This window comes from Uranotaenia lowii, chromosome 1, assembly GCF_029784155.1.
Source record: "Uranotaenia lowii strain MFRU-FL chromosome 1, ASM2978415v1, whole genome shotgun sequence".
NCBI lineage: Eukaryota > Metazoa > Arthropoda > Insecta > Diptera > Culicidae > Uranotaenia > Uranotaenia lowii.
In genome coordinates this window covers 116,227,106-116,251,098 of record NC_073691.1, presented here as the reverse complement: position 1 = coordinate 116,251,098, position 23,993 = coordinate 116,227,106, and the positions used below count along the sequence as shown (strand labels likewise).

Sequence of the window (23,993 nt, the reverse complement as noted above, 5' to 3'; positions counted from 1 at the left end):
CTGTGCCATTGAAGAGGCAACGAAACTGACTTTGGAAGTGAGTCTGGTCAACCGATCAGCTGGTTTGGAGATACCTAGTTGGCAGTCGCACTCCAAACACGTTCTGAAACGGGTTGGGGTGACTACTGGAGATAATTTTGTAGTCAACATGGAAAATTGCTCGCGGTGTGGTGGTCTACTCAACCGAATTGCTAACCTGTATCATTTTGCGCACCGCTTTAAGCGCTTCAAACGGGATCCTGTGGAATCTAGTAGGTCCTGTGGTCGTCTGAATCGTGATGATTATGTGTCGGCGGAAACAGCCATTTGGCGGGCTGTGCAGCGACAGGTGTTTGCAGGAGAAATTCAAGCGCTTAGAAGCAGTTCTGAGCTTTCATCGAAGCAGTGGAAGCGTATCGGCAAGGGAAGTGTCCTAGCGAAGCTATCACCGGTGATCGATGAGTCCGGTGTTCTCCGGATGGCGAGCGGAATCGACCCTCAAGCGGCTCATTATTCGTTAGACGTGCGAAATCCTGTGATAGTACCAAAAGATCATAATGTCACCACTCCTTTGATCCTGCGATTTTACCAAAGGTACGGCCATGCCAATATCGAGACGGTACTGATCGAGTACAAGCTACGTTACTACATTCCCCGGATGAGAGCCAGTTCGGAGAAGGCGATTAAGACTATCTTGCACCATCGAAGGCTAGACGATGAAGGACTGCGAACATTGCTCTCGGAAGCAGAATTGATAGCCAACTCCCATCCGCTGACGTTCGTGCCGCTGGAGGATCCCAAGGAAGAAGTGCTGACTCCAAATAATTTCCTTTGGCTATGTTCCGGCGAGGACAGCAAACCACCAAGGGTACCAATCGACGATGTTACACCTCTTCAACCAAACTGGAAGGTTATTCAACACCTAACCAACCAGTTTTGGAAGTGCTGGGTGCAAGCTTATCTACCAACTAAAGCCTGCAGGACGAAATGGTTCGCTAGTGGTCATCGTAGACGAGTCCGTGCGCAACGGATGGCTTCGAGGTAAAGTGGTGAAGACTTATCCAGGACGAGACGGACAAGTTCACGAGGTCGACGTGGATACTTGCGACGGATCTACTCTTCAAAGACCAGCGGTAAAGGTTGCTCTGTTGGACGTGCAGGAGGAGAGTAAAGTCGATTGACTACGACGTTACGGGTTGGGGTGTTAGCACAACTGGCAACCTTGGTACGGGATCGGACAAACGTCAACGCGTTGGCGCCGAAAAGGAATTGTCATTGTGAGAAAATTGATCGAAACTGCGACACGTTTTTTCTTGACCTGGCAGTTAGTTAGTTTTTAGTGAATAGTTTTAGAGAAAACAGTATGTATTCATTTTTATAGTTATTCCGATTATCTTCTAATGTATTTTTATAGTAGGTGGAATCTATTTGGCTAGTTGCGCGTGATTTGAGTGCTCGCGGGTTTGTGAGTCGGAAGAGGTTAGAAATAGAAATTGATAGAAATTCCTTACTGCGCAATTTGCCACTAAAATATTGTATTTCCTTTGATAGTTTGAGTGACCGTTCGGTTGTTCCGGTTAGGTGTACCGGGTTGAGCTCAATTAGAGCGGTAGGAAAGAAAAAGCGTAAGTAAGCAAGAATACTTGTTCTGTACCCGATGATAAATATGATTTTCGTCCATTAGCTTCAAATAGCCGGTGATATCCGACGGTTTAGAGTTGCCAGAGCTAGAGCTTAGGGTAAACGGCGAAACTTATTTGTAAGTTCATAAAAGATTGTTTACATTCATCATTTAATAATAAAATGTATTTACAGTCGAGTTCGTTCGCATACAACGTACTACGGAACAGTTTTTATTTCCCACATTTATAGAGGACATAACCAACTTGGTCATTCGTCCTCTCAACAAGAGTCTGTTCTTTGAAATAGATTGATTAGGATTGAAGTTTTAAAAGGCCGAATGAACTATTTGATTTTTTGCAAACGTAAATTCAAGTTATCAATAAAATAATCTACTATTTAATAACAACAAGTGAGGATATGCATTTTCCGGAAGAATTTTCAATTAAGAAAGTAGACTAGAGCAAGTGCAAACTTTCAACTTTTACAAAAAATGTATAAATTATTTCTTCATCTAAAAATGGTTGGGCCCAAAAAAAAATTGATTAAATAAACTTAACTCACATTCACCAAAAAACTGTTTACACGTTTACTGTTTGTTTACACACAATTCAAGTACAAACTTAACATGAAAAGTGTGTTTTTGTTTTACATATTTTGGCTATATAGAAGAGACTTTTGATTCACTTTTTTGTTGAAAAGTTATTTTGTGATTGATATTCCAGGGGCTGCTGATTTTTATGATGAACTTTTAATATGACCTGAAAATGTTAAAAATAATATTAATTTCTGTAATTTCTTAGGTGGAAATGTGAAAACGCGCCATTTAGCTATGAAACATCTACAATTCAAGAATTTTATCTCCAAAATGGCCAGAAAGGATATCCCGAGTGTTGAATCTGAAGCGGATATTCAACATTATTATAAAGGTCTTTGTAAATCAAGGTCTTTTGGTTGAACAGCATTCAGTGAAATTGAAGTACCAAGCATTAATTTATTCCGGAGAAAAACTTAGGATATATCAATGAAAGTTGATTCATTTTAAAGTCTTTTCACTGACGCATCTGAAAAAGACCTATGTGTTTTCACTTGCCCTTATAAATGGGACAAATGTATACATCGATATTTCTTTTTGTCAACATAACTAATTTTTTTTTTTTGAAAATATTATTTTTTCAGAAAATATGAAAGTTGGACTGTGGTGATATTCGTTTGTATTTGCCCCTATGTTTCATTTTTGAAATGAACTCACGAAACCATCAAAGCCTGAACAGAATATTTCATTTCGATCTATTAAATTTTAAAAAATCTGCTTTTCAATTAAATGTTATTAATCTTAAAAATATTACATAATCCTAAATGAAATCAAATGAACTAATTAGCATTTTTGCTTGAATAAAAAAAAGGAATTTGCAGTATACAAAATCGTCAGATTTAATGCCATGACAAATGCTGTTTGGGAACATTTTAAGTTGAAATGTGTAAAGTCTATAACTTAAGTATCAGGCGAAACTTTTTGGAAATGATTATGGTGAAAATATGGATTTTAATTCAAACTGCTTTGAAGCATGAGGATGATGAATAAAAAGCTGTTTGAAAACGGTTAGTAAAAAATCTTTTCTTATGTGTTTCAATTATTCAGCTCTTAAAAATACACCATCCAAAGCTAATTGGGAGCTGAAAGCGCTGCGTTAGGCAAAATATTCGGAAAACACTTCAAAAATTTTCCAAAGATTCATAAGCAATATATTCCAATAAATGAGATACTTTTTATTTCGGTTTAAACCTTATTGAAAACTCGAACAAAACGGAATAAATCACTAAATGGAATACAGCAAATGGAACATACATATTATCAACATACAGTTATTTATGGAACAAGTAACAAAAATTGGATTTAAAAGACCCGTTGAGTTAAAATTCTATGGTTTAATTTTGATAGAATTAAGCAGGACGATTCGAGTAAAGGGAAAGAAGGGAAATGTAAAAAAAAACTAGGAAAAATTGAAAATGAACGCCAAGTTTAACATGGTAAAACGAAGTTTACCGGGTCTGCTAGTAATTATGTAAAACCTAATGTTAAAGTTACTTCATTAAACTTAGTCTTCGAAAATATTTCAACCAAATATCCAAAGCGCTGAGGTGGTCTAGCGGATAACCAGTGATTGAAATCCTCACCAATTTCCTAATCAGAGGCATTCAAAATACACGCCAGAGGCCTCGCATAGCAATACAGGAGACGATATAATAGCGCCAGCACTAAATTTTACTTCGGAAGTCCGGACTTCCGACTTCCAACAAGGAAAAGTGAAGTACTAGATTGTCGGAAGCAGGCATGGAAAAAATCGGATCGAAGTACATTCAATCTGCAATCCGTGGTGAACTCATTCAGTTCTAACTGCCAATCGAAGCAATCGGGAAAGGAAAAAGTTCATACACCAGAATGAACACTAACGATTGCAATCTCGAATGCATGAACTTCGAATGGGGGTTTGGGTGAACGAAACGAAGCCCGAAACATTCGCCGCGTTCAATTGGATCGTTTTTTATTTTCACTACGACGTTCGTTGGATGAACTGATTCGCAAGTGAATGTCGAAACACATTCGCCAAACGATTGTATTTAAGATTGCATTCGCGAATGTTTCCGTAACCGGTAAAGGATTGCGCCATCAGGTGCTTGTTTTTCGGCTTATTTTGTGCGTGTTTTAGCCCCCGCGCTCGCTGATGGTTTGTTTTCTCATGATGTTATTTCAATTTATATTCGAATAAGAACATTCAGCATTTATGTAGTTAGTAAAAAAGTGAACTTTTGCACATTGCGTGGATAAAATAACGGACAAATGAAAGGGTTTAATTTCCACTCTTTTTCTCGAAGCGTGGAGGTTTGATCTTTGTCCACTAGAACAATTTTTTTGTTGAAATCTTAATTCAAATTTCTAAACCTCAATTCGAAATTTTAATTCATGAATTCTGAATTCTTACTTCTTAGTTCTCAATTCTTAATTTTTAATTCTAGGTTTTTAATTATAAACTCTTTATTCTTAATTCTATATTCTCAATTCTTAATTCTGAATTCTGAATTCCTAATTCTAAATTCTATATTGGTATATATAAATTCTAATTTCAAAGTTTAAAATTATAAATTCTATATTCTAAATTCTAACATCTCAATTCTTGATTCCTTGATTTCAAATTTTAGATTCCAATATCTAGATTAATACTTCTTAATTCTTAATCTTACTTTCAAATTCTAAATTCAAATTCTAAATTCTAAATTCTAACTTTCAAATTCTAAATTTTAAATTCTAAATTCTAAATTCAAAATTTTAAATTCTAAATTCTAAATTCTAAATTCTAAATTCTACATTCTAAATTCTAAATTCTAAATTCTAAATTCTAAATTCTAAATTCTAAATTCTAAATTCTAAATTCTAAATTCTAAATTCTAAGTTCTAAATTCTAAATTCTAAATTCTAAATTCTAAATTCTGAATTCTAAATTCTAAACTCCAATTCTAAATTCTAAATTCTAAATTCTAAATACTAAATTCCAATTCTAAATTCTAAATTCTAAATTCTAAATTCCAAATTCTAAATTCTAAATTCTAAATTCTTAATTCTAAATTCTAAATTCAAAATTCTAAATTCATAATTCTAAATTCATAATTCTAAATTCTTAATTCTTATTTCTTAATTCAAAATTCGAAGTTCAAAATTCGAAATTTGAAATTCTTAATTCTAAATTCTTAATTCGTAATTCTTTATCTTAATTTTCAATTCGATCGAAATTCGAAATTCTAAATTATCAATTCTAAATTCTTAATTCTAATTTCTACATTCTAAATTCTAAATTCTAAATTCTAAATTCTAAATTCTGAATTCTAAATCCTGAATTCTAAATTCTAAATTCTAAATTCTAAATTCTAAATTCTAAATTCTAAATTCTAAATTTTTAATTCTAAATTCTAAATTCCAATTCTAAATTCTAAATTTTAAATTCTAAATTCGAAATTCTAAATTCTTAATTCTAAATTCTAAATTCCAAATTCTAAATTCTAAATTCTAAATTCTATATTCTAAATTCCAATTCTACATTCTAAATTCTAAATTCTAAATTCTGAATTCTAAATTCTTAATTCTTAATTCATAATTCTAAATTCTGAATTCTAAATTCTAAATTCTAAGTTCGAAATTCGAAATTCTAAATTCTTAATTCTGAATTCTAAATTCTTAATTCTTAATCTTTTTTTTTTTTTTTTTTTGTGGCGTTTAAATAGCTGTGGGAAGCTGACGCTGAAAATGAAATGTGGGTAGAGGGGTCAGGGAAATAAAAGTTTAGAGTAGGCAGCTTAGAATAGTAAGCGATCTTGAGACGTTGGTTATACCATCCTGCACTTCCTTAAGTCCACTAAATTCTTAATTCTTAATCTTAATTCTAAATTCTAAATTCTTAATTCTTAATTCTAATCTCTAAATTCTGAATTCTAAATTCTTAATTCTTAATTCTAAATTCTATATTCTGAATTATAAATTCTAAATTTCAAATTCTAAATTCGAAATTCTTAATTCTAAATTCTCAATGCGAAATTCTAAATCAGATAAAGTCTGCTTCATTTAATATTGGAACACAAACAATTGCGTGTAGTTCAGTCATTTATTAACGAATTCATAATTTGTTTTTCATACAAATGTAGCATTTTCTTTACTCTTTCATAAAAAAAAATTAAAAAAATTATTCATTGCGGTTTCGAAGAAATTCTCGTACTTTTCCCGTAATACGGCACATTAGGCGGCGCACACCCTTTTCGTCCACCGTTTTGGCGATTTGATTCCACCAGTTCTTCATTTGAGTCATGTTCCTAACAAGTTTTCCCTTTGCCTTAAGCCTCCGCTTCGTGATTGCCCAGTATTTCTCTATCGTCCGGAACTGGGGGCAGTTTGGGGGGTTGAGGTCCTTCGGTATTACGCTGACCCCGTTCGTTGCGTACCATTCCATAACCGTTTTGCTGTAATGGCAGCTTGCGAGGTCCGGCCAAAACATTACTGGACGGTCGTGGGCACGAATAAACGGCAGAATCCGTTTCTGTAGGCACTCTTTTTTGTAGACTTCTGATGTCATTGTCTTGTCAGTGAGAAAGACTTTGGTTTTCTGTCCACAACTGCATATCCCCTGCCAAATCATGTACTGGCGGGCGAATTTATCCGCAAACACGAACTTAAATTTTACAGGTACATCCCCCCGAGCCGTCGCCAAATAAAATTTTTGACCTGGGATTTGCCCAAAGTCCGCCTTCACGTAGGTCTCATCGTCCATCAGAATACATCCGTCGAACTTGGTCAGCACTTGGTCGTACAGCTTTCGAGCACGGATTCTGGCCACATTGTTCTGCTTCAGCGTCCGATTTGGCTGTTTGCTGGCTCGGAATGACCTTATTCCTTCCCGGAGACGAATTCGTCGCACCGTACTGTAAGCGGCCTGGAACTTTTTGGCCAAATCGCGGTCTGAAAGATTGGGATTCCTCTTGACGGCCTTGATGACTTTCCCACGCAGTTTCCGGTCGACAGTTCCACTCCGACGCTTCGAATGCGGCTTCCGAGCCGTCGTCAATGTTTCCTTGTACTGCTTGATAACACGCCATATGGTATTTCTGGGCATTTTAAGCTGTTTAGCTAGCTTCGATGCCGACAACAATGGATTTTCAAGAAAACTGTGCACAATTTGATCTCTCCGTTCGGCTTCCATGGCGGTTGTTTACAAAATGCTATCGTTTGGTGTTATGACATAAATACATGGTGAAAGGTAATGAATTTCCCGACACGTGGGTGAAAAAAGTTTCCAAATCCGTCCACTAGGAGCGCCACAATGAGCAACAGAATTTGTTCCAATATTAAATGAAGCAGACTTTACTAAATTTTTAGTCTAAATTATCAATTCTTAATTCTAAACTTTAAATTCTAAATTCATAATTCCTAATTCTAAATTCTTTACTCTAAATTATGAATTCTAAATATGAAATTGCCAATTTTTAATTTCAAATCCTTAATTCTAAATTTCAAATTCTTAATTCTCAACACTTTTTCTATGTTCTTAATTCTAAACTCTAAATTCTTATTTCTAAATTCTTTTTAATTTAAATTCTTCACTTTTATTCTATGTTTTTAATTCTAAATTCTTATTTCTGAATTCTATTAATACTAAATTCCTTACTCTTTTTCTATGTTTTTAATTTTAAACTCATTATTCTAAATTCTCAAACCTTCATTTAAATAAATAATAATAAATTTTTATTTCTGAATTCTTTATGCTTAACTCTGATTTTGAAAAGTTTAAATCTTAAATCCTTATTCTTAACTCAAAATCTATAACTAAAAACTCTTTATTCTATTTTCTTATTCCATCCCTATAGATCTTCACTTCGATTCTAAATTCTTTCTGTATTTAGAATCAAGAATTAAGATTTTAGAGTTTTAATTAAGAATAAAGAAATAAATTATTTACTAAGACAAATTGAAATTTTGAAATTGAAATATTTTAAATTTTGAAGTTATTAATTTTCAAATTTAATGTTAACATAAAAAATTAGGAATTGAAAAATTATGATAAGAAATTTTGCATTACAATGTAGAATAAGATATTCAGAATTCAAAGACTACAATTTCGAATTCACAATTCAAATTTAAAAATTAAGAATATAGTCTTGAGAATGTAGTGCTAAATGTTTGGAATTTTGTGTTGAGAATTTAGAATTTAGATATTGGAGTTCAGAATCTAAAATTTTGAATTGAGAATTTAAAATTTAGAATCAAGAACTTAGAACTGAGCATTTGAAATCAAGGATTTGGAATCGTGAATTTGGAATTAAGAATTTAGAATTTAGGATTTAGGATTTAGAATTCAGAATTTAGAATTTAGAATTGGAATTTAGAATTGAGAATTTAGAATTTAGAATTTAGAATTAAGAATTTAGAATTTCGAATGTCGAATTAAGAATTTAGAATTTAAAATTTAGAATTTAGAATTTAGAATTTAGAATTTAGAATTTAGAATTTAGAATTAAGAATTTAGAATTTAGAATTTAGAATTAAGAAGTTAGAATTTAGAATTCAGAATTTAGAATTTAGAATTTAGAATTTAGAATTTAGAATTTATGTATATTTCATTTATATTTAGAATATAGAATTTATTATTTAGAATATAAAATTTAGAATTAAGAATTATTAATTTTAAATTTAGATTGAAGAATCTGTTGCTGAGTATGCAATAACATTTATGAAACTATGGGATAAGTACAACTTCATTACGAACTTTGAAATTTCGCAACATTTTTTGAGCTTAATTTAGGAATAAAGCATTGTCCTTTTTCCTATTCAGGATGTTTAAACTAGTCAAATTGTTAAATAGCTTTGCGGTCTCAACATATTTTAATTATTATTTGGCAATATTGGTTACAAAAAGTGTCCCAGTAGACAAAGACTAAATTCCTTCGCTTCATGAGCAAGAGTGGGCATTTACAAACCTCCTCTTTGTCCATTTAGTTATTTAAGCAAAGTGCAAAAGTCCATTTTTTCTAACTATATGCTGACTGTTTTCATTCGAACATAAATTAAAATAACATCATGAGAAAACAAACCATCAGCGAGCGCGGGGGCTAAAACACGCACAAAATAAGCCGAAAAACAAGCACCTGATGGCGCAATCCTTTACCGGTTACGGGAACATTCGCGAATGCAATCTTACAATCGTTTGGCGATTGTGTTTCGACATTCACTTGCGAATCAATTCATCCAACGAACGTCGTGGTGAAAATAAAAAACGATCCAATTGAACGCGGCGAATGTTTCGGGCTTCGTTTCGTTCACCCAAACGTATTCAAAGTTCATTCATCCGGATTGCCAATCCGACCAATCGGCGATCGTCTGTTCACGCTCGCATCGCTGATGCTACCATCGTAAACGAAGCGGAGATTGCCCAAGCAACCAAAAGTTCCATAAAGAGGTACCATTGAAGCTTAATCAGCTTCTGAAGGTGGTCCTAGAGAATGCTAATCAGCCCAAAATTTAAGTTATTAAAGCTACTTTGAAGTTCGTTTAGGTGGCTGTAGAGAACGCTATTCAGCCTCTAAGAGAATGTCAAGGAACTTCTACGCGCCGAAAAAAAATCCGATTGACAGATTGCTCTGACAACCAGATGACAGACTGCAAGGTTGTCGGTCTATCTATGTTTATCTCATTGACTTTTATGTTTACTAAATTTATACTTACAAATGAACTTACCCGCTTCGAGAATCGATCCAATGCTCTTTAGGCTGCTGGGAAACTCTATAGCCTCTTGACCAAATCGGCTTTGTTATCATTATCGTTTCTAGTCGTTTATAAACTGAACCTGATAATTTTACTTTGCTAGTATCAGAGGATAGCCTAGTGTGTGATTTGGATGTTTGAAGATGTGAATGATATTTGCATGAATGAGGAAATAAATACGACATTGTATGTTCTATTTTATTTATTCACGTAAAATTCAATGAACAAAATGGGTCAAGGATAGATACCCATCTTCTTTTCAAAACCAGTGACCATGAGGGGCGGCATGAGATTGTAAGGTGATGTTCGAATCGGCAATCGGTCGGCAAGTTGCACATGCGGAAATACTTGCAGCAAACCATTCGCAGCTCTCTTTGGTTTCCATCGAAGTGCCGGACTGGTTCGAAAAGGTGTTGATGATAACTATCCTCCTCAAACTTCTCCATGTTTGAAGGTGCTGCTGGGCGTTTATGTTCCGCGGGTTTTCCTGCATTCGAGACCGGTTTTATCCACTGCCTGTTTCCGCGATGGTTGGTAAAATGTCTGAAAATTTAAGATCAAAATGAGAAAAACACCGAAAAACTTTTTGTATATTCGTTCGTACCTACGGCGGCTTTGCTATTTTTATGCTGGATTTCATTGTGGATAATTCGAATGTAAACAAAACGCAATACTTGACAGAAATATTTGACATGTCGCTTAAAAGTCTCAAACAGATTCTGTGCAGTAACTAGAAGGTTCATTGACGGTTCGTTAGAAAGTACTTATCGAACCTGAGGATCCTTCTCGAAAGAAGTCGCATTGAAGGCGCTTTGAAGTTCCGTTATCGCTTTTTTCGCCCTTTAGAAGGCGATAGAAGTTTCTGAGTAATTTTTACGCGATATGGGTACCTGAAAGTCCCCTAAAACCTAAGTTCAGCCAAATGTGAACTTCGGAGTTTCATGTTTAAGTAAGTATGCGACTTTTGGTTGCTTGGGTGAGAATCATTAGCGTTTATGCTGGAGAATGAATTTTTCCATCCTTGGTCGGAAGTCTGTGTTTTGTTGCCAGTTCACCAGCGACGTTTCTAAAATTTTCATTTAAATTCACAATACATATATATACATATATACATATATACATATATACATATATACATTCATTCAAACCATGGTTGCCACATGTACAGATTTATGTAAAAAAGTACAGATTTTTGAACTCATTTTTTGTACACACTCTGTACGTGCAGATGACAAATTTTTAATTTTTTTTTACTTATTTTCAGGCTTGGCAAAAGTCATCGTCATGAGGCGTGAAGCTGTGACTGTGAAGCCTCTTGGTCCGTCAAACTCAATTGACTGTTCCTTAACGACCAGTCACTTCGTTTGCCAGTCATTCATTCCCCAGTCATTTGAAGCTAAAATAATAACCTAGTCAAGCAATCGCTTTCAAACGGCCGATGACGAAAAAGAATCGCATTTATTATTATTGTTGCTCCTGCCAGCAAGCTCGTTTTCAGTTTTTTATTGCTATTGTTGCTCTCTGCCAGCAAGTCGTTCAATTAGTTGTACCTGCCGTCAGCAGCCGATCGAAGTGTGAAGAGATTTGCCAGTCACTCTCAGGAGAAATTTTGACCATGTGTAGGAGCTCCGCCAGTCGATGATGGAGAAATGTTGATTGTTGTCGTGCTTTGTCCGTCATGCGAGTAGTGAGGCTCCGTCAATTGAGAACAGTGCCAGTCGTTTGATGAAACAAAACTAGTCGGATCAACGTGACGGGCGAAATTTACCATCACTGCTTATTTTTACAGATTCAGAGACTATAAATGGTTAAAATATTAAAAATTGTATCTCAAACAATGTCCCGAATAGCAAAGACCGTGGTTTTAATATAACCGAACAATGATTTCAAATTTAACAATAAACTTCATCCTAATATCTAAATCTGTATCAACCACTTTAAATTTTGAAATCGCCATAGTTTTAATGGTAACCGTGAAATATATCGTTTATTCATTGTACTCCATAGTTGCCGAATGTGTCTGAAACATGATATAAAAATCATTTTCTTGTGATTTTTATGGTTACAGTGAATTTCATGGTAAAAATTCAAACCATACGAAAATTGGTAATTTTTTCTTATTTTTACTCCTTTCGAATTATCCGTGTAAGAAATTTATTTGACGCGAAACACGTTTTTTACATCGGATATCTTTCGCTCGAGACCACCGAATATAGAGTTGTTTTTGACATTTCTTACGCACACTCGCTGAGCGTGTACAGATGAGTCGGGACAATTAACCTCAAAAACTCTCGGTACAAATTTCAGTGCAAAAACTGGGCAGCCAGCCGATGAACACGGTCGTTTTTTAGGTTAATGTTTCCAAAATTGAAGAGTATTAGTGACACTTTCTGAATTATGACACTAATACTACTAGCGGCAAATAGGACTATAAAGACGGATTCGATGCACGCTCATTTTTTTATAACCATTTATGGTTCTTAAATAACCATTTTATGATGTTAACTTCAAAATCGCCAATATGGTTATTTTTCAACAATTTTTCTAGAAAGAATTTTAACCATTTTGGTAGTTTTCGAGTATAAACCATAAAATGGTTGAATAATTTAATACCGCCATTTTGAAAGCGGCTCAAACTGCAGCCGGACACCCAAGCAATTTTTTTTTCCGCGGAACAGCTTCCAGTTTCCTGAAAAATCGGTTCTGGAAATCGTGCAAACTTCGGATTTGTAGAAGATGGAGAAAGGTTAGTGAATTATTCCAATTATCTGTCGATCAAAACATCTTGAACAAAGAACAAATTTCAGCGTGCCGATTGGATGATACCGGTTCAATTCCGTTTGGTAAACCAACAACATTCAATAGGACGAGGACTCACTCACCGGTCCATCGTTACCAGCCACTGCTAATGGAATACAAAAGGAATGGTTTTTCGCACAGCCCGGAAGGAGCTGGAGCACCACCCGGAAGGAGGGCAAAATGCCTGTATTGCAGCATAGTTCGATCCATCCTCGAATACGCCTCAGCTGTCTGGTGTCCTCACTACCAGAACGGTAATGAGCGGCTCGAGGCTATCCAGAGGCGCTTTTTGCGTTATGCCCTCAGACACCTTAACTGGCAAGACCTGTTCCACATGCCAAGCTACGAACATCGATGTCGTTTTATAGACATAGATATTCTTCAAGCCCAAAGAAATGCAACACGAGCTTCTTTTGTCGCCGATCTACTGACATCGCGTAGCGATTGTCCTACGCTACTGGAAGCTATTCCTCTTAGTGTGAAACCCCATGGACTGAGAAATCAGGACCTTCAACTGTATGTCCCAATTCGATTGAACAACTATGGAGCCAATAGTGCATTCATCGGTGTAATGAAAACGTTCAACCGTTTTTCCGAGCTCTTCGACTTCGACGATTCGCGGGATGTTTTCCGAAGAAATGTTTTAAGAATATCAAGAAATCGCTAATTAGATGTAAATTTTATGTAACTTTAACTTTAAGTCGTCATTTGGACCTATATTTGGTCCGTTGACTGAATAAACAAATAAACAAATGACTAAACAAATAAACATCACCAGCGAGTCAAAGATTATTCGCCAGACCCGCTTCCTCCACTCCCACCCCGTTGAGAATAGCAAACTAGAGATAATGGTATTGGCCATCCCGCAAGAGCTCGTTTTCTTATCAGGTTTGTAACGCTCGTGGGGGAATTTTACTTCTGCTACCAGCACAGTAAACCAGTAAGCACTGTTATAAGGCGCTTAAAGGACGTATAACAGCATTTGAGTGCTTATTGGCCGTATAACATGTTTTTTAGTGCCAACAGGCCCTGTCAGCCAACAGTCGCTAAACAAGCCGTAAATCGGTAAATAATGCTGTTTCAGAGCTTCCAAGCTTTGTGGATGACAGCTTAGTAAAGTAAACGTCAATCCTTCGAGCGTGACATTTTATACGAAAATAAACAGCAATGAACTAAACTGCGAGATTTTCGTTTAGTTCAACTTTGGTTGGCTGCAGCCCTTGTATCAGTGGATTCCACCGGCGGTTCGAAACTGAGGACGATGAACAAGGAGGGGCTGATCACGCGATTCTTGGCGATGAAGGCTCTGGCTATCCGAAGGAGGCCATCGGATCTATCTTCCAATGATTACCTCCTTGAATCCTGATGGGGCATAGTAAAGTCTGCTTCATTTAATATTGGAACAAATTCTGTTGCTCATTGTGGCGCTCCTAGTGGACGGATTTGGAAACTTTTTTCACCCACGTGTCGGGAAATTCATTACCTTTCACCATGTATTTATGTCATAACACCAAACGATAGCATTTTGTAAACAACCGCCATGGAAGCCGAACGGAGAGATCAAATTGTGCACAGTTTTCTTGAAAATCCATTGTTGTCGGCATCGAAGCTAGCTAAACAGCTTAAAATGCCCAGAAATACCATATGGCGTGTTATCAAGCAGTACAAGGAAACATTGACGACGGCTCGGAAGCCGCATTCGAAGCGTCGGAGTGGAACTGTCGACCGGAAACTGCGTGGGAAAGTCATCAAGGCCGTCAAGAGGAATCCCAATCTTTCAGACCGCGATTTGGCCAAAAAGTTCCAGGCCGCTTACAGTACGGTGCGACGAATTCGTCTCCGGGAAGGAATAAGGTCATTCCGAGCCAGCAAACAGCCAAATCGGACGCTGAAGCAGAACAATGTGGCCAGAATCCGTGCTCGAAAGCTGTACGACCAAGTGCTGACCAAGTTCGACGGATGTATTCTGATGGACGATGAGACCTACGTGAAGGCGGACTTTGGGCAAATCCCAGGTCAAAAATTTTATTTGGCGACGGCTCGGGGGGATGTACCTGTAAAATTTAAGTTCGTGTTTGCGGATAAATTCGCCCGCCAGTACATGATTTGGCAGGGGATATGCAGTTGTGGACAGAAAACCAAAGTCTTTCTCACTGACAAGACAATGACATCAGAAGTCTACAAAAAAGAGTGCCTACAGAAACGGATTCTGCCGTTTATTCGTGCCCACGACCGTCCAGTAATGTTTTGGCCGGACCTCGCAAGCTGCCATTACAGCAAAACGGTTATGGAATGGTACGCAACGAACGGGGTCAGCGTAATACCGAAGGACCTCAACCCCCCAAACTGCCCCCAGTTCCGGACGATAGAGAAATACTGGGCAATCACGAAGCGGAGGCTTAAGGCAAAGGGAAAACTTGTTAGGAACATGACTCAAATGAAGAACTGGTGGAATCAAATCGCCAAAACGGTGGACGAAAAGGGTGTGCGCCGCCTAATGTGCCGTATTACGGGAAAAGTACGAGAATTTCTTCGAAACCGCAATGAATAATTTTTTTAATTTTTTTTTATGAAAGAGTAAAGAAAATGCTACATTTGTATGAAAAACAAATTATGAATTCGTTAATAAATGACTGAACTACACGCAATTGTTTGTGTTCCAATATTAAATGAAGCAGACTTTATCTGATTTAGAATTTCGCATTGAGAATTTAGAATTAAGAATTTCGAATTTAGAATTTGAAATTTAGAATTTATAATTCAGAATATAGAATTTAGAATTAAGAATTAAGAATTTAGACTAAGGGCCAGTTTTTACGGCTTAATGGTTACTTGGGAGGTTATTCGGCTGCTGTTGGCGTTTGCTTAAAGCTAGGTGGCAGTCATAATCAGGCTTGGCAAAAGTCATCGTCATGAGGCGTGAAGCTGTGACTGTGAAGCCTCTTGGTCCGTCAAACTAATTGACTGTTCCTTAACGACCAGTCACTTCGTTTGCCAGTCATTCATTCCCCATTCATTTGAAGCTAAAATAATAACCTAGTCAAGCAATCGCATTCAAACGACCGATGACGAAAAAGAAACGCATTTATTATTATTGTTGCTCCTGCCAGCAAGCCGAAGACGAAAAAGAAAAGCATTTATTATTATTGTTGCTCCTGCCAGCAAGCTCGTTTTCAGTTTTTTATTGCTATTGTTGCTCTCTGCCAGCAAGTCGTTCAATTAGTTGTACCTGCCGTCAGCAGCCGATCGAAGTGTGAAGAGATTTGCCAGTCACTCTCAGGAGAAATTTTGACCATGTGTAGGAGCTTCGCCAGTCGATGATGGAGAAATGTTAATTGTTGTCGTGCTTTATCCGTCATGCGACTCATGCGAGTAGTGAGGCTCCGTCAATTGAGAACAGTGCCAGTCGTCTGATGAAACAAAACTAGTCGGGTCAAGCGTGACGGGCGAAATTTACCATTACTGGTCATAATATACAAAAAGGCTATCAAATTACTATAATGAGGCATAGTTTATAAGTATTAAGTACAAAAAGAATAAAATTAATATTCTGATAACTTTTATTTTTTTCAATTCCTTCAACAATTGTAATCAAATCGCACAAAACAGCCGTTACGGTTGAAAAATAACCATTTTTGAATTTGTACGGTAATCTTCCATGCGGTTAAAAAACAACCATATTTCAACCTTTCCCCGAAAAGTCCCGGGAAAAGGTCAAAAATGGTTATTTTTGAAAAATAAATTAAAATTAAAATGGTAAAGCCATGACCAAAATATAAAAAAAAATCTGAAAAAAATTAATTAAAATTAACTAAACTCAAAAACAAAAAATAACAAATCACGAAATAAAAATTTTGACAAATATTTGACAACATTATGGAAAATATGACAAATGAAATATAAATATGACAAATATAATAACTAATCAAAATTTACAAATATGACAAAATTTTGCTATAAAATAACATAAATCTGTAATTTGTCGTATTTTTTTCATGGTTCTGTCAGATTTTTGTTCATTTGATTGTAAGTTTTTTTATAGTTGTCTTTTTTCGTTCGATTATAGTCGTTTTACCATCTTCTCTTCATACTGAAAGTCTTACGAGTCTTACCCGGTACAACTGTGTTCGATGATTACTCTTGTATTTGAACTCGCCAATTGCGCTACACATATCACAAGCCCATAGATTTGTCTTTGTCATATTTTGTCATTTTTTCGTCATATTTGCGATATATTTGTAACACATTCTTCATTATATTTTAGGATTTTTGTCATTTTTTGTTAAACTTTTGTAATTCTACTGTCGTATTTGTCATCAGTTTGTAATTTTTTTTACATATATTTAAAAGTATTTTGTTGTATTTTTATCTCATTCTTCATAATTTTGTCATTATTTTGTCAAATTTTGGTCATATTTTTTTCAGGACTTTGTCATATTCTAGCCTGTTTGTCTTATTTTTTCATTTTAATGTCAAATTTTTGCCATATTTTTACCACCTTTGAAATATATTTTTTTATAGTTTTATATATGTGTCAGTTTTGTGATTTTATTGTAAATTTTTTTTTATTACTTTGTAATTTTTGTAAATTAGTAGTCAAATAGTTATCCTTGTCCTAAGTTCTGTCAGGTTATTTTATTGTCAAATTTCGATTATAATTTTGTCATATTTTTTTCACATTTGTCATAGTTTTGCCATTTATGTGAAATTTTTTTCATATTTTTGTCTAATTTTGTAATATTTGTCATATTTTTGGCATAATTTTTTCAGCACATGTTTCGTGTTTTATTCAAAATTTTGTCATTTGTTATTATTTTGTTTGTCATACTTTTGTCATGGTTCTTTCAAATTTTTGTCATTTGTCAAATTTCAGTAATAGTTATTCATATTTTTGCCACAGTTTTGTTATATTTTTGTCAATATTACTTTATTTTTATAACACGTGTCATATTTTTGTTTATTTCTTTCAGTGCTTTTTTGCAGTTTTCTTAAAATTTTTGTTAAATTTTTGTCAATTATTTTTCATCTTCTTTTAGATCCCTTTTACTAATTTCTTATATTGATGATGGTTCATGCGATTTTCAGTTATTTACTGCATTTTGAATAGAGCGGAAACCGCCATCTTTTATTTCAAGATGGCGTCGAACAGCCAAATTCGACTTCTACTTATTGAGCACTTTCATCCAATACCCTTATTGTGAGAGTTTCATGTGCTTTTCAGTCACTGCCAGCATTTTAAAGTTGAGAGGAAGGGGCCATATTGGATTTCAAGATGGCGTCGGACAACGAATTCCAACTTCTATCCGTTCAATCTCTTCACCCTATACACCTATGCCGAACGTTTATTGCCAGTTAGAATTAGTTTCAATTAAAAAAGACTGAAACCGCGTTTGTTAAAAAATCCGCGTTAAAAACCGTGCATTTTTCATAACCAACACAGAAACGGCAATGAAAATTAAATAAATAAACTTTATAAAAAGATTTTTTAATAAATAATCATTTGCGATGAAAAATATTCGAAAGAATATTTTCAGTGTATGTCCGGATGAACAGAATGAATTCACGCGATCGAGCCGGGTCTTCGCACGAAAATTCGCTTGCACTGTGGCCGGTCGATGCTTTTTCAACGTGTTTCAATGAGAAGCGGTTTTCGCGCGAATTTGAAATTCGCTTCGCACTTCGCTTCGCGCTCACTGTGAATTCGACCTTAGTGTTTCCGATGAATTCTACATTTGCTTCGTGTGCTTCGTGCTTTCCTATGCACAGACACACACAGACTTTTTTTTCAAAATTGCCCAGATTTTTACTGCTCCACACCTGGTATCCCTGGTCGTGGCACAAAAACCTGCGTATGGTGTTGCGATTTATCTTAGAAAAGGAATCAAAGCTGCAACAATTCTCTTCCTTCCTTCGACGTAAATACTCCTCTCGTATGCAGAGTTGAGTACTTAGCTATCCTTGCCTAAATCAACGATCTTACTGTTTGTGTTACTGTGCTCTATAACCCGTCAGGTTCGAATCAGTTGTTTAGTCGCAGCTACGAAAAACTGCTGCTTGATCTTATGGAGTACAGTTATGATCGGTTAGTAATATAAGGAGATTTTAACATCAACATCAGCGCTCAACAACCATCCGCCAATCTATGTGCTCTCCGTCAGATCAATTCAGCTATCCAACTCTCAGTGCTCCCTACCGAGCCTACGCGGTTCACTGATACAAGTGCTAACACGATAGATCTAATGATCACAAATGCGCCTGAACACATTATAAAATCGAAAACTCGTATGGGCAGCTCTATCTCCGATCACGAAATCATCTATCTCATCGCCGACGTTCGCGTTGCTCGACCACCTCCAAGAGTTGTTAAAATAAGGAATTATCGCAACGTCGATATTCTCCAATGGCAAATCGATTTTCAGGCTTGTGACTTGCAACCGTTCTTCAACACTGCTGACCCTAACACCAAGGCGCAAGTCTTAACATCAGAAATGCAAAGGCTCCTCGATCTTCATGCTCCCGAACGCGAAACAACTGTGCGTGATCTCCATGGATCAATGCTTCAATCAAGCAATCAATCGAAACCAGAAACATGGCGTACTCTTTGTGTATCAGAAACCATAATCGTTCGAGAAACGACAACTAGTGGAAAGAATACGTACGACACCGAGACAGAGTGAAATCCCTTGTCTTTTCTGCGAAAAAGAAATACGCAGCCCAGAATTTCGACCATCAGCTTCCTGCGAAGCCAATCTGGAGTAATCTTTTTTTTTATTAAGGACCTTTTTGACATTCGGTCCCTTGGAGTAATCTTAGACGTGAAGGAATTCATAATAATCCCAAGAGTAACTCGTCTGTCGATGACTGCAACGTCGATGAGCTGAATGCTGCTTTCGCTGAAGGTCATCTCCAACTTTTATCACCATCTAATCGTTATGTGACTTCTCCGGTATCCAGTCGAAATAATTCTCCCGATTCAAGACCAACTCTCAAATTTCGTCATACGCATGTGAACGAAATAAGTAGAAAGATTTACGAAATACAATCTAATGCCATCGGGACTGATCAAATTCCTATATCGTTTCTGAAATTACTCTGTCCGTACGTACTGCTTATTCTCTGCAACCTCTTCAATGCCATCATGGATTCTAATACGTTCCCATCGATTTGGAAAAGAGCTCTGGTTACTCCTATTCCAAAGACATCTGCCCCAACTCGAACATCTTGAGAATGCCAACCCGACTCTGCTTGCTAAGCACCAGTCTGGATACAGGAGAAACTTCAGCACTACTACCGCTCTGGCTAAAGTCACGCATGACATCTACAGCAGTTTTGACAAGGGTCACTGCACAGTCATGGTTCTTGTCGATTTTTCGCTCGCTTTCAACTGTGTTCGACATCATCTACTGGAGAAGAAGCTACGAAACGAATTCCTATTTTCACGCGAAGTGTGTAACATTGTTGAGATTCGTGTCATCGAAGTAATCGATGAGATGAATAACAACACACGCATGTTGGTGCAAACAAATTATTGTAACTATGGTTCCCTATGAATCTCTAGGGAACAGACTAGTATAAATAGAACGAAAAGTTTAAAATAAAGGTATTCCAGTTTCTACCAGTAAGCAGATCAAGTCTCTCCTTTCCACTGCCCAAAGTGCTTCCAACAACAGGTTATGGGCCCAGCACTAGTGGAAAGGAGGAGTGGAATCATCAGTGGAAGTAGAACCAGCCAAGAAGCCAATGGTAGGACGAGCCAGCGCCGGGAATCCAAAGGAACATCGTCGAGCCAGAACCGTGTGAGGTTGTCGGACCAGGAGCCTGGTAGGTCGCCGGACCGGGAAGCCAGCTGGAGGTCGACAAGCCAAGAGACACGGGAGGGAGGTCGTCGGACAGGTGCTTTGGAAGGTCGTTTGGCAGGAGCCATTGGAAGCGGACCGCAATTACTTGTGGGTCGTCGTGCCGGAAGCCATGGAAGGTTGGCGGGCCCGAACCGTGGAAGGTCGTCAAGTTGGAAGCCAGGTGGTGATCGTCGGATCTGGAACCTCTGGAGGACTTACGAGCCGAGAAGCACGGGAGGTCGACAAGCCGGTGCCATGGAAGGGCGTCGGACCGGAACGCCAAGTGGAGGTCGTTGGGCTGGAGCCACTGGGAGGCGTCAGGTCTCAGGAGGAGCGTCAAGCCGACGGGAGGTTGTCGTCGAGCGAACCGAAGGCAGGTTGTCGTCGAGTGAGCCAGAAAATGGTCGTCGGGCGAAACCGGTGGAAGGTCGTCGAGCGAAACCTAGTCGTGCTGAAGGCGATAACGTTCGGTGTGTGTCGAGGAGGAGTAGCCACTTCAGGAGGAGCCACCGGAGAGATTGCAGTTGGATAACTGTTAACAGCGTGTGTTGAGGAGGAGTGTTGAGATTCGTCTCATCGAAGTAATCGATGAGATGAATAACAACACACGCATGTTGGTGCAAACAAATTATTGTAACTATGGTTCCCTATGAATCTCTAGGGAACAGACTAGTATAAATAGAACGAAAAGTTTAAAATAAAGGTATTCCAGTTTCTACCAGTAAGCAGATCAAGTCTCTCCTTTCCACTGCCCAAAGTGCTTCCAACAACAAACATGATCAGCTCCTTTCTTCAAAACCGTTCTCAACTTGTCAAAACTGGAGATAGCCTGTCAACTGAAATGCTGCTATCCGACGGAACACCACAAGGATCATGTCTCAGTGCGTTACTGTTCTCGCTGTATATCAACAGTCTGCCGAGGCATCTGAAATGTGAATATCATCTCTACGCTGATGACCTACAAATCTACCTCTCTGGGCCCGCAGAACTCGTCGATCACATAATAGCGCAAGTTAACCTGGACCTCGAAGCTATTGTCCAGTGGTCTGATCAAAATTTTCTAGTACCGAACCCTAAGAAAACACAAGCCATCATTTTCTGCAAGTCCGGCACAATTACGCCGAACAGTGCAATTAAATTCAGAAACGAAGACATCCCCTTATCATCAACTGTGAAAAACCTCGGCCTTATGATGGACTGCAACCTAAATTGGACACGACATGTAAACGATGTTGTTTCAAAAGTGTTTGGTACTCTCAGAACGTTCCGGCGTTTCTCCTCAGTACTTTCTCAACCCACTAATTTGAAACTGGTATAAGCTGTCGTAGTTCCCATCTTGACATATTGCGACATCGTTTACTATCCTGGCATGTCTATTGGACTCAGAGAGCGTATATTTAGAGCATTCAAATCTGCTTTTCGGTTTGTTTTTCATCTGAACCGTCTCGAAACTACACTACCTGTGCGCAAGGCAATTCTCGGACATGAACTAGGTGTAAACTATGATCTTCGGATAGCATCTTTCATGCATCAGGCCTACCACCAAGCTCTACCAGAGTACATTCAACAACATCTGCAACGAGGACGACACGAACGGACCCGCTGCTTCATCGTACCACAACAGTCAACATATTTCTAATTAAACTAAAACATAATTTCTAATTAAATTTCACTATATCTTGTTTGAAATGTTAAATCTTTGTTCAGTTTATTTTTTTTAACAGTTGTTCAGAAATGTAATACTTTGTTTCGAATGTACTTAAAATTTCCTTGACCTTATAAAAAGGCCTGTGCTAAAAGGTTTTCGTGTGTACACTCAGAGGAAATCTTATTATAAATTTCATAAGATACATCTTATGAACCACTTTTTTGCGTCCAAACTAATTTTTCATAAGAGTCTTATGAAATTCTTTCAATTTTCATACGATATTCTTATGAAAAATAGAAGAAACGGCATTGTGAAAAAATGATGAACACATTCATTCATAGCATCAGTTTTTTTTCATCATCTAACAGTACGAAGCAATCGCCAAATCATAGTTATTATAGTTTTCCTTCAATGTTAAATGTTATTGTTATCTCCGGAATGGTAAGTTCGATTTGATGTTTTTGGTGTGAACGTTGAATATATGAGTAAACTAAAATACATTATTTGTTTATTTTCCAGCAAGCCGATCGGCAAAAAACGAAAGGCCGAAGATTAAGATGCGGCAAAAAAAACTTTGATGGAGCCGTCTGTTGATGCGCTGCTGATGGTGACCATGAAGGATTTAATTTAAAACAAATTTGGCAAACAATAAAGTGAATGTTTTCAGCATGAAATATCGAGAATTTTTCTTATTAGAAAGTGATTTACTGTTTTCATAAGAATCTCTCATGAAAAGCAACAACCTCTCATTGAAGTAGGCGTTCATCTTCAGAATTCATTCGCGTCATAAGACAATCTTATGAATTTCATTAATTTTTCTTATGGCGCCACTTCATAAGAGAATCTTATGGCATACATAATAGTATTTTTATGAGTGTAAATAAATCAACAATTACAATTATAATTACAATTTTGTTTTTATATCATAGTTTTGTTACATTTTTATCATATTTTTTTCATGGCTGCTTATATTTTTATCACATTTATAAGATTTTTGTTATAGTATTCACAGATTTATATTATTTTATAGAAAAAAATTGTCATATTTGTAATTTTTGATTAGTTATTATATTTGTCATATTTTTAATTCATATTTCATATTTTCCATAATGTTGTCAAATATTTGTCAAAGTTTTTATTCCGAGTTTTAGCATTATTGTTAATTTTTTGTAATTATTTAGTCAATTTTTATTAATTTTGTCAGATTTTTTTAAAAATTTGGTCATGGCTTTGCAATTTTAATGTCAAATTTTTGTTTTATATTTATCACCTTTGCCATATTTTTATCAAAGTTTTGTGAGCGTTTCGTAATTTTTGTTGTTATAATATTGTAATTTTTTTTTTAAATAATTTTGTTATATTTTTGTCAAAGTTTTGGTAGATTTTTTTTCTAGCGATTTTCAGTCATTTAAAATATTTTAAAGTTAAGCGGAAGCCGCCGTATTGGATTTTAAGATAGCGTTTCATAGCGTCAGACTGCAAAATTCGATTTTTATTAGTTAATTCCTTTCACCTACATTATGGGTGTTTTATGCGATTTTCAGTCATTTAAAGCATTTTGATGTTAGGCTGAAGCCTCCATCTTAGCTTTGGGCGTCAAAAATCTATTCTCCGACGTCCTCATACACTGAACAAAATCGGGCTATATAATATATAGGGTCAATCCAACAACTTTTATAAATTAGGGTCTTGATAAAAGATAATAGCATTTCTAATAAAAAGTAAAATAAAATCCAATAAATTCTAGCACTTGGTTTTGGTTGATAAAAATCCGTGTGAAACTACTAAAATATCCAATAAATTCTAT

At 36.4% G+C, this 23,993-nt stretch overlaps 1 protein-coding gene and 1 long non-coding RNA gene across 3 annotated transcripts in view; one reads left to right on the top strand and one right to left on the bottom strand.

Annotated features, from left to right (window-relative positions):
• The window catches only part of LOC129739250 (biorientation of chromosomes in cell division protein 1-like 1), a 60,986-nt gene that overhangs the window by 12,817 nt on the left and 24,176 nt on the right, over window positions 1-23,993 (bottom strand). The window lies entirely within an intron of this gene.
• On the top strand, window positions 987-2,025 carry LOC129739255 (uncharacterized). 2 transcript variants are annotated; one of them, XR_008735780.1, is made up of 4 exons: window positions 987-1,340; window positions 1,394-1,458; window positions 1,531-1,604; window positions 1,664-2,025. It is a non-coding gene; the product is annotated as an uncharacterized LOC129739255 (long non-coding RNA). The 2 variants fall into 2 exon arrangements; XR_008735779.1 differs by having other exon boundaries at window positions 1,531-2,025.